The sequence below is a fragment of the Bos grunniens genome, chromosome 23, assembly GCF_055505025.1.
Source record: "Bos grunniens cultivar Pamir isolate PY7600 chromosome 23, Bosgru_T2T1.0, whole genome shotgun sequence".
In the NCBI taxonomy this organism is placed as follows: domain Eukaryota; kingdom Metazoa; phylum Chordata; class Mammalia; order Artiodactyla; family Bovidae; genus Bos; species Bos grunniens.
The window spans coordinates 53,113,889-53,131,383 of record NC_141187.1 but is presented as its reverse complement, the minus strand read 5'-3'; the positions used below and the strand labels follow the sequence as shown (position 1 = coordinate 53,131,383).

At 54.8% G+C, this 17,495-nt stretch overlaps 1 protein-coding gene and 1 long non-coding RNA gene across 9 annotated transcripts in view; both read right to left on the bottom strand.

The window, feature by feature from the left end:
* GMDS (GDP-mannose 4,6-dehydratase) overlaps positions 1-17,495 on the bottom strand; it is a 434,715-nt gene that overhangs the window by 95,325 nt on the left and 321,895 nt on the right. The window lies entirely within an intron of this gene.
* LOC147347869 (uncharacterized) lies at positions 4,424-16,933 on the bottom strand. Of its 2 annotated transcripts, none has more exons than XR_015152881.1 (2): positions 7,520-16,933; positions 4,424-4,974 (listed from the first exon to the last, which is right to left on the bottom strand). It is a non-coding gene; the product is annotated as an uncharacterized LOC147347869 (long non-coding RNA). The 2 variants fall into 2 exon arrangements; XR_015152882.1 differs by having other exon boundaries at positions 7,653-16,933.

The window sequence follows — 17,495 nt, the reverse complement described above, 5'->3', positions numbered from 1 at the left end:
GTGGCTCACAACGTCGAGGGCTCCGCAGAGCCGGACTTGGCACCCCTTTTTTCTGTCGCCATTGTTCAGTTGCTCAGTCCTGTCCGACTCTTTGCGACCCCGTGAACTGCAGCACGCCAGGCTTCCCTGTCCTTCACAATCTCCCGGAGTTTACTCAGACTTATGTCCATCGAGTTGGTAACGCCATCCAACCGTCTCATCCTCTGTGTCCCCTCCTCCCTGTTTACACTAAAACCATCTCACAGAAGGCTTCTGGGGGCTCCAGACCACAACAAGCACAGCTGCGCAGATGCAGACCCAGCCTGCCGCTCGGCTGGCTGGGCGACAACGTCCCAGCTTCATGGCAGGACAGTGACCTGCACGCGGGGCGGTCGGATGTGGACGGAGAGCCTGTGGTCAGCAGCTTGTGCTGCTGGGGGCTGGCCCAGGTCTCAGCTCATGACGTCTGACTGGTGAGGTGTTTTAGTGTTTATTTATGTGGCTGCTCCAGGTCTAAGCTGCAGCACTTGCGCTGTTTTGTGTTTTCAGTTGTGGAGCACAGGCTCTGCTGCCCTGACCAGGGACTGAACCTGGGGCCCTTTCTTTGGGAGTGTGGAGTCTTGGTCACTGGCCACCAGGAGAGTCCCTGATGTGCGAATTCCAAGCGGGCAGTTCCTCTCGAGAGTGCAGGAGACAAACTTCATGGGGTTGTTACGTCTTATTCCAAGAGCGTCAAGAGTTACGTCTTATTCCAAGAGTGTCAAGTGTTACGTCTTATTCCAAGAGCGTCAAGAGTACGGGATTTAGACTTTAACATAAAAGGGTGCAGGTGGTTCCTCTGAAGTATCATATCCACAAACAGTTTATCTGTATCTAAGAGTTCAAGTAGTCATGATCAGGTCAAAAGCTCAACCCACTGGACATGATATGTTTACGAAGAATAGAAATGAGACTGTTTTGAATAGTGGCTTCAATTTAAAGCACAGAAATGCCTACAATCACTCAAAAACCAACACTAGAAGAACATACAGATTAATGAAAGGAACTCCTGAGAGGAGAAAGTCATGGCCGTGACTATTTCCTGCAAAATTTCCAAAAGGCTCTGGATACATCGGAGGTGAGGCCTTATAAATACATGAGTCACAGATAGGAGCATGCGGCTTCCCGGGGTCTGCTCTGCGCTCACAGAACTGAGGAATCCAGGCCCGTGTGTCGTCTGGGGTGGAGAGAGGCTGTCCGTTCGGCGTCTGCCTCTTCGCTCGGGTGTCACGGCACACCCTCCCCCTCACGTCCCTGGTGCTCAGCATCTGGCACGAGGGCTTTCTGCCAACAAGGAGGATGCCGGGTGACGAGCCGACGTGAGATAACGGCTAGATCCCACGAGCTGGAGGGGCAGGCGCGCGGATGAGTTACGAGGGTGGTCCCTCCGCGGCTGCAGAGCACCTTCAGACGCTGCCCCACCAGGCGCAATGCCATCTCTCACCAGGCTGTTAAAGCGGATTAGGGCCCATCAGCATGTCCCCGTGGTGACTGCATGCGAACGTGCAGGCACGCACACTGTCCTGCTGCCGCCCCAGAAGTCTAGCAAAGGTATTTCAGCCAGCGGCTCACACTGAAAACACGTGTGCTGAGCGTCAGCTCAGGAAGCCCAGCAACTCCCGTCAGGGCAGAAAGCACTTGACCCACGCTGAAAAGGGAAACGCTTCTTGCAAAGCCTGCGTTGTGCTTATGAAGAAGCGGGTGCTCCTGCGTAATCACCACAGACATCTTAACCAGCCGCTGAGACAGGATCACACACATATGCGACGGAGGCCCTTCGTGTCCCCCACCGCGGGCGGGGACCCTGGCGTCAGAGCTGAAGGCAGGGCCCGGGTCAGGGGCATGGCGTTTCAGGAAGCAGACAGGTGGCTGCCTGTCCTGGGGATGTCCATTCGGAGGCCATCCGTCTCTGGCTTCTTCCGAAGGACAGGTCTTCTGGAGACAACTACCACATTAATGTCTGTAACACGTACTGTGATTATGGAAATAAATAAAGTAGCTCAGGGACCCAAGCCGTCAAGAGAGGAGGTGAATTCTGCTGACATGCACACGCACACCCCCGCAACCCCGCCAGGGAGACGCCAGTGCTCAGGAGCCCCCGGACCGCCACGTGACGCCGGCGCACATGGGGTCCCCAGGACCGGCCAGACACCCTGCCGGCGCAGGAACCAGGGATGGGGAGGCAGCAGCCCGTGGCCCGGGATGAGAGGACGGAACAGCCCATTATTGCTTCCTCTAGAAACTCATGTTGCTGACGAGTCAAGGTGTCTCCAGGAGACAGAGATGCTCTGATACAGTTTTCAAGGGTTTCTAAGGGTTGGCATTTTTTTCTTCGAAGTTCTTCAACTTTCTAAAGCGAATTTTACTCTTTTCTGTCTTTATGCGTACATGCTAAGTCACTTCTGGAGAAAGCAATGGCACCCCATTCCAGCACTCTTGCCTGTAAAATCCCATGGACGGAGGAGCCTGGTGGGCTGCAGTCCAGGGGGTCGCTAAGAGTCGGACACGACCGAGTGACTTCAGTTTGACTTTTCACTCTCATGCATTGGAGAAGGAAATGGCAACCCACTCCAGTGTTCTTGCCTGGAGAATCCCAGGGACGGGGAGCCTGGTAGGCTGCCGTCTATGCGGTCGCACAGAGTCGGACACGACTGAAGCGACTCAGCAGCAGCAGCTAAGTCACTTCAGTCATGTCCGATTCTGTGCGACCCCATGGACTGTAGCCCGCCAGGCTCCTCTGTCCATGGGATTCTCCAGGCAAGAACACTGGAGTGGGCTGCCGTTCCTTCCTCCAGGGGGTCTTCCCGACTCAGGGCTTGAACCTGTGACTTTTATGTCTCCTGCACTGGCAGGCGGGCTGTTTGCCACTTGTGCCACCAGGGAAGCCCTTCTGTCTTTATCGTGAAATGCCGGGAGGCTGGAGGCCACGGCAGCTCTGCTGTGGGGCGCAGCCTGTGCTTCCCCACCTCCTCCCCCTGACGCGCACGGGCCTCTGTGCCGACTCGGTCCTGGGACAGCAGGGACAGGTGGGGACGCGGACGGCCGGACAAAGAGGCCCAGAAGCTCCATCCAACTGTGAACTGACCACTGGGCACAACCTGGACTCGACGACTTGTCAGGACCAACAAGACCCGGTCATGGGAGGCCGGGAAGAAGCACCACCGCTCTGCTTCCCGAGTCACACGGTCATGGGAGGCCAGGGAGAAGCACCACCGCTCTGCTTCCCGAGTCTCACGGTCATGGGAGGCCGGGGAGAAGCACCACCGCTCTGCTTCCCGAGTCACACGGTCATGGGAGGTCGGGGAGAAGCACCACCGCTCTGCTTCCCGAGTCTCGGAGTCACACGGCGGCGGCAGCCCTTCTGTAAGCCCCTTTCGTTAAAACAGGAGGATGCCCACTGAGGTCTGAGGTGCCGCTGCACGCATGGGGCCTCTCGGCCTGTGGGGTGCTGAGCGGTCTCGGTCCTGGCTCTCGGGAGTGGCCTGTGGCTGTGCTCTCACCGGAGTCAGCTAGCTCTCGGACTCCAGCTCTGACGGATGGGTCACAGGCTGTGCTGACCTAAGTGCCCTGAGCGTCACTCTGGTTCTTCTCTATGTGGAGACTCAACTTCCACCTCCCCTCCCCTCATCCGGGAGCCTGTTACCACAGGAAATGATCCAGGAAAGGGTGAAGACAGATGCTCTTCTTCAGCAAGGACTCATGGGTCGGGGACTAGGGGAAGCAGCCACACAGAACATGAGCAGGTGGTCCCCGGGCAGGTATCAGACGACTACCCTGTGAAGCAGTGCTGAGACACCAAGTCGGGCCCCCCCCTCACCAGGCGGCCTGATGGTAACGAAGCCCGTCACTGTTGAGTACCCACCAGGCCCCGTGTCTGCCCAGACCGCCCGTGAGCGCCGGCCAGGCCCCGTGTCTGCCCACAGCCCCCCGTGAGCGCCCGCCAGGGCCCGTGTCACTGTCCACATCCTCTGTGAGCACCCACCAGGGCCCGTGAGTGCCCACCAGGCCCCGTGTCTGCCCATGACTCCCGTGAGCGCCCGCCAGGGCCCGTGTCTGCCCACACCCACCGAGAGCGCCCGCCAGGGCCCCTGTCTGCCCACGTCCCCCGTGAGCGCCCGCCAGGCTCTGTGTCTGCCCACGACCCCTGTGAGTGCCCGCCAGGGCCCGTGTCTGTCCACACCCCCGCTGTGAGTGCCCACCAGGGCCCGTGTCACTGCCCACATCCCCGTCCCTCATGGCGCATCTGCACAGCCTGCTCCGCTCCTACGTGAAGGCAGAAGTGAGATCAGAATGTCCTAGGCTAACAATGTAGGACCCTGATGGCCTGCTGTCTGCCCACCTCTCCACCTGATTCCTATAGCTGAGGCTGCCGGGGAAATGGGGCAACATCAAAAGTACCGATGTGGCAATTCTAGGCGGAAAAATCACCTGCGTGCATTTTTATTTTATATTATTGTTATATGTCTTTTTGACACAGCTCCAAACTTACTGCTGAAAACTGAAGTTGAAGTTGCCAAGTTTTGGGAAATTTACATACACACGTACGCACATCTACACATACACACGCGTGCACACGTGCACAGACATACGTATGCACACCCGCCGATACGCGCAGGGATCAGCTCTGTCCCAGAGGCCTCACCTCACCAGTGGGCGCTACACCCGTAGCCTTAGGCCTTTTCTGAGGTCACAGTAACGTGACTATTTCTACAAAAAGGGGACTCAGGGAGCACGTGTGTGCTCCCGGAACGCGGCGTGCTGTCGGCAGCCCTGCGTGGAGGGGGCGCTGGGGCGGAGGTGGAGGTGCCCCGGGTGGAGGTCACAGCGAGCACGCTCTCGGGGAGCGGGGAGCACAGACAGCAAGAGGGCGCAGAACGCCTTCCTCATTTAAAACACGGCTGGTCTCTTCAGGCAGCTCACCGTGAATAACGAACCTGGGAGTTAAAAGCTTTAAACCTGTTAAAGAAGCAATATTAGGTTTGGTATAAATATAGCTGAAATAATCCAGACCGTTTTATGACCTTACACCCCAAATAAAGGTGAAACGCTGAATTCTTTCCCTAGAAATAGTGGTAAACACAGCTAACAGATGGAAGGGCTGCATGGAAATTTCAGTAACGAGGGCCACAAAGGAGCATTTGTGAGCTCAGGGGCGCACGCTTTAGAAAAAGAAGCTGAAAAATGGAGCTTTGTTTGATTTTGATAGAGTGCCAAAACAGCACTGCATTCCTTACAGGGCGAATAAAGGCTCAAGACCGGCCTCTCAACACCTCCCGAAAGGCCCCGCGGGCCCCATTTTGCCAGGACGACTATTTATACGACAGGTAAGGGAGTATTCTGCTGGATTCAGTTACAGCCGGGCCCCTGTGACCCCTGGGTCAAAAGAGCAGAGGCAGAAGTGACAAGGTAGATAATTGCCCGTTTAGCGTGATGGAGCAGTGGCCCGGCCCGCGACTGTAACACCTGGAAGATAAACGGGCCGCCGTGCGGGCCCTGGGGCAGCGGGCAGGGCTGGGCGGCCAGCACCCAGCGGCCAGGGCGCTGGATTCCAAGGGGAGGGGCACGCTTCCTGACCTGGAACTCACTGCAGCCTGGCTGTTCCAGCATCTCAAATAGGTTAGTTTGTAAAACAGGCCATAAAGCAGAAACTCAGCTCAATGCCCCGAACTGCAGGATTAGAGCAACATTAGTAAACGTGGCCTCCATTAATTTTCACCGTAACCTCCCAAGGCCGTGGCGTGCCCCAGATCCATTACTTCTGTCTGTCACTGGAGGGAACTTTCCCTTCCTGCCAGCCAGGAAAAAGCCTGCTGACGTCCGCACTTCAGCCCCGCGCGCGGCTGCGGCCGGACCGGTGTGGGCCAGGCTTGCACCCTCGCCGCCGCAGGGCCCGGCCTCTCAGACGCTCTCGTTCCTTTCTTCCTCTGAGGCAGAAAACGCCTGAGAGTGTTTTTCCAACCCAGCACCCCCTGCCCTCCCAGTTCAGGTTTCCTCCTGCAGCCTGGCCCTCCGGGCGGGGCTGCCACGGCCGCCCAGGCCGCTCCCTGACCAGGTGGCACTGCTCACGGCCAGGCAGCCCTCCTCCGCCCGGCGTCCCTGGCAGCCTCGGCCTGGAGCCCTTCAGTCCAGATGTGTGATGCCAGTGACGGGAAACCTCAGGCGAGGTGTCCCCTGCTCAGCGCCCCTCCCCACCCTGCGGCCCCCTCCCCACCCAGATCCCACCCCCTTCCCACCCAGACCTCCTCCCCACCCAGGCCCCCTCCCCACCCAGGACCCCTCCCAGACCCCCTCCTCACACTGCAGCCCCTACACTGGCCTCCCCACCCAGACCCCCTCCCCACCCAGGCCCCCTCTCCACCCAGACCCCCTTCCCCCCGACCCCCTCCCCACACTGCGACCCTCACGCCCCCTCCCCCCAGCCAAGCCCTGTTCTGGAGCTGCCTCCGGGCGCGTCCGCCTGTCTGTGGGCCGGACCCTCTTTCCCCGAGCCCTTCTGAGGGGGCCTGACGAGCCAGGAGCTATCTGGGAAGCCCAGGACTGGGAAGAAACCTGGGACCCAGCCACGACTTCCAGGAGAGACAGGGCACTTGGCGGTCTTGGGGTGCTGTCCAGTCCATGGGGACGGTGTCATGTGGTGGCAGGTGTCCCGGAGACACCCCTGCCCCACGGAAGAGCCGCTGTCAACGCCAGCCCAGGCAGCTGGTCCCGCGCCCCGCAAGGCGACAGAGGGAAGAAGCTTCACCCGGTCACGGGGGCCAGGCTGACTGGAGCCTCTGCCCTGCTGACTCCAGCTCCGAGGTCCACTCCTGAGGAACTTCTCCCCGAAGGGCCGAGCCGCACACCGCCCACCCCCGCAGAGCCTGACAGACCCAGAGAAGGAGAGGACGGCTGAACACGTCCCTGCAGGCGCTGACATGGGTGGAAAAGAACTTTCTGGGCCCGCCTCTGAGGACAGGAGAAAGAGCTTTGTTTCTAAATAATCGCTCCTGCCCCCTGGAATTTGGGACCCTAGGCGAGTCCCTTCCCCTCGGGGGCCCAGGGTCCTGTCCATACAATGAGGAGGAGATCTGGGGTGAGGAGGAGATCTGGGGTGGCCCTGCGGTCTCGTGAGGGTCCAGTGTCAGCACTCAGCCTGGGGGACCCGTGGACGGGACCCACAGCGGCCATACCTGCCTCCAGTCCCAAGCTCCCTGGGGGCGTCTGCACTGGCTTGGGGTGGGGCAGAAAGGCCCGTGGCCCCCTGACCCCGATCTTGGGTAACACTCAGAAACTGCCCCCTCCCAGGGAACCAGGAGCTGAGCCGTCTCCCCTAGAGTGCCCAGCCTGCCTCCTGTCTGCAGCCTGTGGGGCTGAGGCGGCTCTCCACCCTCCTGCTGGATTCCAGACGCAGCAGCGGGCAGCCTCCCATCTCTCTGCCTCGTCCTCTCCTGCGAGGGCCAGCTCGGCTGGCAGTCACTTTCCCAGGCCCCCAGGTCACACGTCACAACAGCAGCTGCAGCACCTGAGCGACGGGAGGCCCAGCAAGGACCCGCCCTGCTGTCCTGCCTTATTCCATGTTGGGGGCACGCTCCTTGCTCACTGGGGTGCTGACTGGCACCCCGAGATTTCAGTCCATGGATGACCCCGAGGCTCACCAGTCCACGTCCACGTGGCGGTCAGATGTCCTGCGCGTGTGATGACGCAGCAGCATGCGCTTCGTGTATAATTTAAAACCATCCAATCAAGAGACCGCATTTCAGGTTTTAAAAACTAAACCAGCTTTTCTTCATTCAGATCTCACTACCCACAACCTGCGTCTAAGGAGCCACCTGCGGGAAGAGGGCTTCCCTTTCAGACACGCCTACCGGCACGGTCAGACCCCCAGACTTGGCAGCCTGGCCCCGGGTGGGAAGCCCGGCTCTGTGGGGGACGCGGGACACCCCGGGGCAGCAGGGTGTGTTCAGGTCCCTCTGTGGTGTCCGAGCAGCCCCATCCCCGTTCCCTGCTGTCCCCGGCCCGGGGCCACCGTGTGAGACGCAGCCACCCCAACGGCTCAGGGAACACAGCCTGCTGCGGAAGGCCCCGGAAGGGACCTGCTGGCCACAGCGGCCTCTCCTCCACACTCAGCCCTGAAAGACGAGTCACCAGCTTCCAATACTCTTAATGGTTATGGAGCCTTTTACAATTTTATAGTATTGTAGGAATAATAATTTAGAAGTAGCACAATCCTCTCAAACCAACTTTTTTTTTTTGGCAAAAGTTGATTTTCAGAGAATCCCAGCTGTCCAGAAATATTGATGAGCGGAGTGGAAGGGGCCAACTTCAAACACGATCCCATCCCCACCCCTCGCTGCCAAGGTCAACAGCGGCACAGCACAGGCTGTTGTGCTTGGATCAGAAGGCCCCAGGGCTGCAGGCCTGAAATACAGCCGACTTTATTACGAGTAAAATTAATTCAATGGAACTCTATTGAAACTGCGTGGAAGGAAGGGGAATTTGGCCTGGTGGAGTCCAGGCTCACAGAACTGGGTCCAACTCTTGCATTTACTTTCTTACTCCAGCTTAGCCCCGAAGAGATTTCTAGCAAAAGACCTAGTTACATGTATTAAAAGAACAAGAAGGAAAAACAAAACACCCACACCTAAGCGTGTTCTAAGGACACCTAAGCGTGTTCTAAGGGTCACTGTTTCTGGACGCACAGAACCAAGCATAATCAGGATCAGTTCACGCTTTGTTATCCTGATCTGGACAAGGAGGCAGTTTTTACCTCACCAGAGGCTGAAGAATGCTCCAAGCCTTAATCTTGTAATAATCTCCTTCAAGGTCTGTGTCAGGACCAATAAAACCTGAATCTAGAGCAAATGGACTGTCACGAAAAGCCAGGCAGTACCACCCACAGGAAGATGGGCTTGTGGCTGAACGTCTGAGTCCCAGACTCACGAATGTGAACTCTGTCTGGCAAAGAGAGATATTAGGAACTGGTAGGAGGCCATGAATGCGGGCAAAATTGCAATGTGGATCAAAATGGAGTGAAATATTTATAAAACAACCTTACTAAAGGCCCACCCCATGCCAGCCGCCAAGCACACGCCCCCGCTCACCTCATTCCCAGGACAGCCCTGCAGAAGGGGGGCTATGGCCCCAGTCGGAAAGCGGAGGGCGGGGCAGTGAGGACGCTGGCCCGGCTGGGGCGGGACCGGGGCTGCTCACCCAGCCTCCCCAGCAGCCCCTCCTGCTGGAAGGCCGGCCACTGAGGCCACACGGGGCAGCCACACTGGACCCTGACGTTTCAGGGGGCATGTGTGCATCCCCAGGGCGCCCCTCTCCCCACCGCACCCCTGCGCCCGACCTGCCAGACGTCAGTGAGAACTAAACGCCGAGGTCAGGAGCCCCGAGTCCAAATGACCCAAAGGGAAGGCACAGCCTCCGTGCCCTTTGGCATACAAAGTCCGCAACCAGGTCTGAGGCGAAGGACACGCCGTGTGGAGCCAGCGTGTCCATCCTCAAGAAGCACCACGGAGTCTCACAGGTGGCGGCAGTCCTGCTGGGATAAGTGCAGTTTTGGCCTCTTAAGAGGCAGCAATTCTATTACCGCTGAAAACACGCAAAAGAGAAACGTGAAAACGTTAGTACAAGTGGTGTCACCATGCGGCTCGCTCAGTCACGTCACTGCGCTGCGCACACACTAAGAGGCTACCAGGCCCTGGTGCTTAGCGACAGGCAAGATGGTAACATGTGGTCAAGCCCCTTCCCCAGGGTCTCTGGCCAGCCTGGATTTGTGATAATTAGGTAGGTGGTCAGGCCAGATGGGCTGGTCCTAAAAACAGAAACCACAAAACCCTCTCAACAGTAGTCAGGGCCTTGACATCGGTGAGACATTCAGAAGTTCAATCTGCTGTAACGGAATCTATGTTTTGCATGTTACAGGTGGGCTATTTATGTTTCCAGTTAAAAAAAATCTAGGCATAATGATATGAAGCAGAGAATAGAAAAGCTCCTTTGCAGGTTTTCACGGATCTCCCTGACCTCCCCGGCCTAGGGATGCCCGGCGTCTGTGTGACCTCGGGAGTGCCTGACCCAGGGCCTAAGGATGCCCGGCGTCTGTGTGACCTCGGGAGTGCCTGACCCAGGGCCTAAGGATGCCCGGCGTCTGTGTGACCTCGGGAGTGCCTGACCCAGGGCCTAAGGATGCCCGGCGTCTGTGTGACCTCGGGAGTGCCTGACCCAGGGACCAGCGTTGGTCCAGAAGAGGGAGAGGCGGGCGGGGGTGCTCAGAGGAGGTGACGTGTAGAGCACAGTCTGGAACCGAGAGGGCAGCGGGTGGGGGGAGAGGCGCCTCTGGACCCAGGCGCCAGCTCTGTCACGGGACCGGGACCCTCTGCCACCTCCGCTGCAGGAAAGAATAAAAACGCTCTTCAGCGCCTCTGCAGGGCTGGGCTCCTATTGCTTTAGGATGTGACCGACCACAGGGCAGCTTCGTTTCCTCTGCATTGCAACGTGAAACAAACCGACGTCCTTCTCTGCCCCGTCACAGTTACGCTTTCAGATCTGAATAACGGATCATGGCAACTCACAGATTAAAATGGTGTGATTATCTTTAAAATGATGTTTAAAGACTTTAAGCATCACCATTCAGAAAATATGCAGGAAGCAAGAGCTTTCCAGAGTACCTTTGATACAGAAATAATATGTGTTGCAGCGTAAGTTTTTCTTCTAATAAAGCATAAACATGGCAAGGATCAAAATAAAAACGTGCTGCAAAGCTCCAAGAATATCCGCAAATCCTAAGAAGTTGACTTATTATTTTTCATCAGAGACTGATATGAGCCAAACAGGGTTAGGAATGCAATTCATGAAGTTCTTCAGCCATAACAAATCCAGATGGTTTATCGTTGAAAAACAGGATTAGAAACATGTTTTTATTTGTACTTGTAATAAACTTCAGCATGAAGTATATAAAAGAATAAAAAAAGATCTATAGAGATGCTTGGTTAAGGGAAATTCTAACATGTAACAAGAAAAACAATTTAATCTGATGAAAGTCCTGATATTTTCTGGGATGTAACAGGCTGCATCATTAGGCCTCACTCCTTGAAGAGAGGCACTTAACCATGACCATGGCAACCGGATGCCCTGCTGATGTTTGATGGAACTGTCTCATTGCTGAAGGGCAGTACGGGAAAAGGACAGTCAGAGACGCTTCGTCTCAAGTTCGAACAATGTGGTAACACCTCATTCGGAGAAGAGCTGGCTGTCACTGTGCGGCGGTGCCCACAGGGGACACGCACACAGGGCCCTGTGATGCCCCCAGGCCCGGGCCCAGGGCACGCGCTGCTGACACACAGGTGATGACGAGGTCGCAGGACGGCCCTGTGTGCCAGAGACGCAGTGTCCCCGCCGAGGCCTCTAAATGTTCCGCAGCATCAGTAAAAAGGGAGAAATAGGTGAAAAGGTTTCTAACAACATATCACAGGTGTTGTTCAGCTAGGTCATGTCTGGGTCTTTGAGACCCATGAACTGCAGCACGTCAGGCTTCCCTGTCCTTCACCATCTTCCGGAGTTTGTTCAGCTAGGTCATGTCTGGGTCTTTGAGACCCATGAACTGCAGCACGTCAGGCTTCCCTGTCCTTCACCATCTTCCGGAGTGTACTCAAACTCATGTCCATCCAGTCAGTGATGCCATCCAACCATCTCATCCTCTGTTGTCCCCTTCTCCTCCCCTCCAATCTTTCCCAGCATCAGGGTGTTTTCCAATGAGTCACTTCTTTCCATCAGGTGGCCAAAGTATTGGAGCTTCAGCTTCAGCATCAGTCCTTCCAATGAGTATTCAGGGTTGATTTCCTTTAGGATGGACTGGTTGGATCTCCTTGCAGTCCAAGGGACTCTCAAGAGTCTTATCCAACACCACAGTTCAAAAGCATCAATTCTTTCGCACTCAGCCTTCTTTATGGTCCAAATGTCACATCCATACAGAGGAGGCTGTCAGGCTACAGTCCATGGGGAAGCAAAGAGTCGGACATGACTGAGTGACTTTCACACACAATGATACATTACTTAATCTAATATATCCAAAGCATTATTATCTTGACTTGCAATTCATATAAACAGTTGTTGAGATATGCTATGTTCTGCTTTTTGCCCTTGGAAATTTTGTGTCCAATTTACATTTACAACAATTTCAGGTCAGACCAGCCCTGTTCTAGGGGGATGGGCTCACTGGGGGGATGGGTGCACGAGGGGGGGCACGGGGGCCATGGGGGGGTGATGGGCGCACTGGGGTGGGGGAGGTGGGGGCACCGGAGGGGGGTGGGGGCACGGGGGGATGGGTGCACCAGGGGCTAGGCGTCCCCCAAGGCCATTTTCCACGCCCCCTGGGAGGGCTGGCTCTGCTGGGGGTGCACAAGGCCTGGCCCCTCCCAAACAAGACAGTTACACGTCAAAGTCACCACAGTGAAGGAACTCTGCCCACAATTTGTGGCTTTTTGATCATTCTGAAAATCATACTTACTTCAGGAAGAAAGAGAAACAAAGCAATGCCTACCGAGTGCTCCAAGAGAAAAGGAGGAAGCGAGTGAACAGCGTCATGTAGGACGGCCTCAGGGACCCAGGGCCGCCCGTCCAGCAGACACCGCCCTGCAGCCACTCAGCACCCTCCAAACTCAAGTGTGTCAAAACCAAAGTTTCCCACTTAATAAAAATGAAAGGCTGATGGATTCAAACATTTACGGCATGCTTTTTCGGGTCTGCCTTAATCTCCCCCTTGGCTAAGTTGCCATCATATAAATCAGACCCTTAAGTTATCATTGTTATAGTAGCAATAAAAATAATAATAAAAGTACTGTGAGGTCAGAAAATGTCAAAAACAGTCGGAAAAATGAGAGAGACATAAAACAAAGTAAGAAAGACGAGCTAGAACTGGAAAGACGCAGGTACTGTACCTCCGGGTGTGTGTCGGCGGGAGGCAGCTGCCTCTGCTGCTTTATTTAATGAGGCCCCACGTAACCCAGCTGCTAACCATGTGATAAGTCCATCTCCACACACCAGGGGCCCTGCTCACAGTCCGCGCTCAGGCCTGGCTGCCTCTGAAGGAACGCCGCTTACAGTGAGGGGGAAACAGTTCCTGAGATGCTCTTGTAGATTTGTGTTTTTTTTTTTTTTTTAAATCAACATTAATTGGCTTAATTCTATCTTTTGCATCAAAATTAACATGTAAAGTCTCTAGACCCAAATATTAAAAAAGGCAGGAGAAGAAGCCCCAGATGCCTGAAATAGTTTTTATGTGGTGAAGGTGCAAATATATTCCTGAGATACCAAAGAGAGAATCTAGACCTTACGGTAGAAATAAAATGTGAAGTCAGTTTCACAAGTCGGGACTATTTCTTGTAGGACTCGCACTTCTTTAGGCCTGGTGACTGAGGCTTTGGTGCTGATGCTCAGGTGTAAGAGCAGGGCGTGCCCAGGACTGAGACACACCCCCCTGCACCCCCAGAGCCCCGCCCTGCCCACTAGCCTGCGACCTTGGCAGATCCTTACACTTTGCCGGACTCAGTCACCGATATATCACACTGGAATATTAACACCCAGAGATTAGGACAGGCAATCCTAGAGGAAATCAATCCTGAATATTCATTGGAAGGACTGATGCTGAAGCTGAACCTCCAATACTTTGGCCACCTGATGCAAAGAACTGACTCACTGGAGAAGACCCTGATGTTGGGAAAGATTGAAGGCAGGAGGAGAGGAGATGACAGAAGATGAGGTGATTGGATGGCATCACCAACTCAATGGACATGAGTTTGAACAAACTCTAGGAGATGGTGAAGGACAGGGAAGCCTGGCATGCTGCAGTCCATGGGGTCGCAAAGAGTCGGACACGACTGAGCCACTGAGCAACAACAGAGCAGGCACCAAGAGGAGGTGGGCCAGCCGGCAAAGGCAGGAGGGGAGGAGCCACAGTCAGGGGCAGGGGCCAGGTGGCCACCAGGGCCACAGTCAGGGGAGGGGAGCGGGCAGGCTGAAGTGCCTGTAGGGACGCCCCTGGACTAGGCAAGCGCAGGGACTCACAAGGGACCCCGGGGGCCACACTTGGAGCCCCGCATCCCCAGACACAGACCCTCCCACGCGTGCGCACAGTCAGTGCCATCGGCGCTGGGGAGCCTGGGCACACAGTTAGGGCCGGGGGTCCCTGCGCACCTGATGGACTGAATTCTTGGCTACACAGCTGAGCTTGACCTCCAGCGCCCTCCTCCGCAGAGGCCAGGAGGTGGGCTCCTCCTACGGCTCAGAGCCCCCGCCCCCAAACCCCACGGGTGGTCTTTCAGCATGGCCAGCCCCAGTGCTCATGCTGGCGTAGCCCACCGCAACGGACCAAATGCTCCTGCACTTGGGAAGTCCCAAGCGTTTATAGCCTTCATTCCAGGAATGAGGGAGAAACAACGTCAATCCTCTGTTGTACAGTGTACATGTAAGTGGGCGGCAGGATATCCTCGGCACAGCTCGCTGTGGTGACACGGCTACCCTCAGCTCACATTTAAAAGAGGCGCACGGCCTCACTCCTGTTCAAGTAGCATCATATTTCTGCTCCTATAATCAAAATAATTTTTTACTCACTCTGATATGTTTTCTTATTTTTCCCCAACTTGTATCCATAAAGATACTTTTTTTGGTCCTCAAATACATGACTTTGCATTTAATGCTGTTGAAGTTCTTATCGTGTGTCATGAAATGTTCCTCCCTCACTCCTTCCATGAGCAGCCTTACCAATCCTAATACTTGTCGACAAATCCAGACAGAAACGGCGTCACTCCAGCCCAACGGCTCAGGAATGATCCCTCAGGGTTTGGGGGATGTGAGACAAGCCCCTAAACTTCCTATGAATAATCACAGTAAGAGCCCATGCATGGTCTCCGAGTGTCCTCAGAGCGCCAGGCACAGCCTGGCAACAGCCCGGTAGGGTGGAGACTCCGGGTCTTTCTGTTGCACAGACGAGGAAGCTGAGATTTAGAGAGATTTAGTGACTGGTCCCAACTCAGGCGAAAAGAGGCAGAGACAGATTTTAAGCTCAGCTTTTTGACACAAGCATCCAACAGGCAACTGCCACTGACTTCTTTACCTGTTTTAATGGAGATGAGAAAGATTTATGTATGAAATTTATTTATTTTCCAAAGGATCAAGGTTCTGTATAGTTATAGTTAAAACTGAAATTTAAGTTTTCCTCTATATTCGAATATAACCAGTAACACGTGTTTTAAACAAATGTGATTTTGCTGACAACAGCCCCGATACTTGGGGATGAAGTATAAGGAGGTCTGTCTACTCACACCTGCCGGTTCCCTTGCCCTCGTGGTAGCTGAACACTGGTCCCCGAAGAGGTCCACGCCCCAGTCCTCTAACCCGTGAGCACATGCCCTGAGTCAGCTCAAGTGACGCGGATGAAGGTTAGGGCCCTGAAGCGGGAGGCTGTCCTGGTTACTGAGGAACCCAGTGACCAGTGTGAGTGCACGAGAGCATGGGGGTGGGGCCTGAGGAGGCAGAGGGGGCGTGGCGTGGCGTGAGTGTGCGCGGGGCCGCAGGCCGAGGGGTGCAGGTGAGCCTAGGAGCTGGGGAAGGCGGGTGCAGGCCCCCAGAGCGCCAGGAGGCAGACTCCATGACCGCAGCCTGTGGGACCCGAGCCCCCAGAGCCGCCAGGAGGTGGACTCCATGACTGCAGCCTGTGGGACCCGAGCCCCCAGAGCTGCCAGGAGGTGGACCCCGTGACCGCAGCCTGTGTGACCCGAGCCCCCAGAGCCGCCAGGAGGTGGACTCCATGACCGCAGCCTGTGGGACCCGAGCCCCCAGAGCCGCCAGGAGGTGGACTCCATGACCGTAGCCTGTGGGACCCGAGCCCCCAGAGCTGCCAGGAGGTGGACCCCGTGACTGTAGCCTGTGGGACCCGAGCCCTCAGAGCCGCCAGGAGGCAGACCCCGTGACCGCAGCCTGTGGGATCCGAGCCCCCAGAGCCGCCAGGAGGAGGACTCCATGACAGCAGCCTGTGTGACCCGTCCAGACTCGGACCTGAATGATCAGATGATAAATGCGCTCCTGTTTTCTCCGTCTGCCTGGCCTGCACAAAATCCCCCGCTCAGAGTTCAACAACAGACGTGATTTTCATTCTAGAGGCTGAGGTCACAGTGTGGTCAGCAGCTCGCCCCCTGGCTTGCAAATGGCCACCTTCCCACTTCTTTTCCTGACCCCATTGAAAGAGCCCCACCTCACGACCTTCTCCAAATCCAGTTACCTCCCAACGGCCCACATCCAAACCTCACTACACGCAGGAGGACACGATCCAGTCCACACGGAGCTCTTATCGATGACCAAGTTGGTGACGTGTGTCAGCAACAAGAAACTATATGCTTCTTTCCCCGTAAGTGGAACTAACATCTTACTCTTCTAACTATACTATGAGCTTCCCAGGTGGCAATAATGGTAAAGAATCCCCGAAGGAGACGCAGGAGACGCAGGTTTCACTCCTGGGTCGGGAAGATCCCCTAGAGAAGAAAATGGCAACCAGCTCCGGTATTCTTGCCTGGGAAATCCCATGGACAGAGGAGCCTGGTGGGTTACAGTCCAAGGGGTCACGGAGAGTCAGACACGACTGAGCTAATAAGCACAGCACACATGCTAACGCTAGTTTATAATGCTGCACTGTATACTTGAAAGTTGTTAAGATAGATCTTAAAAAGTCCTCATCGCAAGAAACGAACTGTAACTGTGCCTTGTGATGGCTGCGAACTAGAATTAGTGCAATCATTCTGCAAGACATGCAAACGTCAAATCATTATGTTGTACCCCTGAAACAAACACAATGTTATAGACGGATTATATCACAATTAAAAACAACAGCAGAAGCCTTCCTTCCAGTTCCTAGAATGTAGGGTGGATTCGGGCTTATTAAGTAAAGATGAAAACTGAATATATTTTTAAACTTTAGTGCTGTGTACAACATATGATCAAGTTATATTTATTTCAAAATTAATTTTTAAACTAACCAAAATATGACATGTCAAAAATATAAGAGATTATAAAGTGTTCAGAGACTCATAACAAAAAATCAATCCCCTTGTTCCCTGCTCCTCCCAACTTGTCAGATCCTCTAGGGCCCCTTTTAATATTTATAACCATTTGCTAAATTATGTGTGTTTATTCTTTTATCACCTGATTAATCCACTTTAGGCCTTAAAATGTTGTCTAGTATAGCAATAGGGGATTTTTAGCACTACACACCTTTTTATCCTACTTTTTATCTACGTTACCCCTCAATTTTTGGTTAAATTCATATCATAGTTGTTGTTGCTGCTGAGTTGCTAAGTCGTGTCCAGCTCTTTGGGGTCCCATGGACTGTAGCTCACCAGGAGAATAAAGTCTGCCACTGTTTCCTCTTTCTCCCATCTATTTGTCATGAAGTGATGGGACTGGATGCCATGATCTTAGTTTTTTGAATGTTGAGTTTTAAGTCAGCT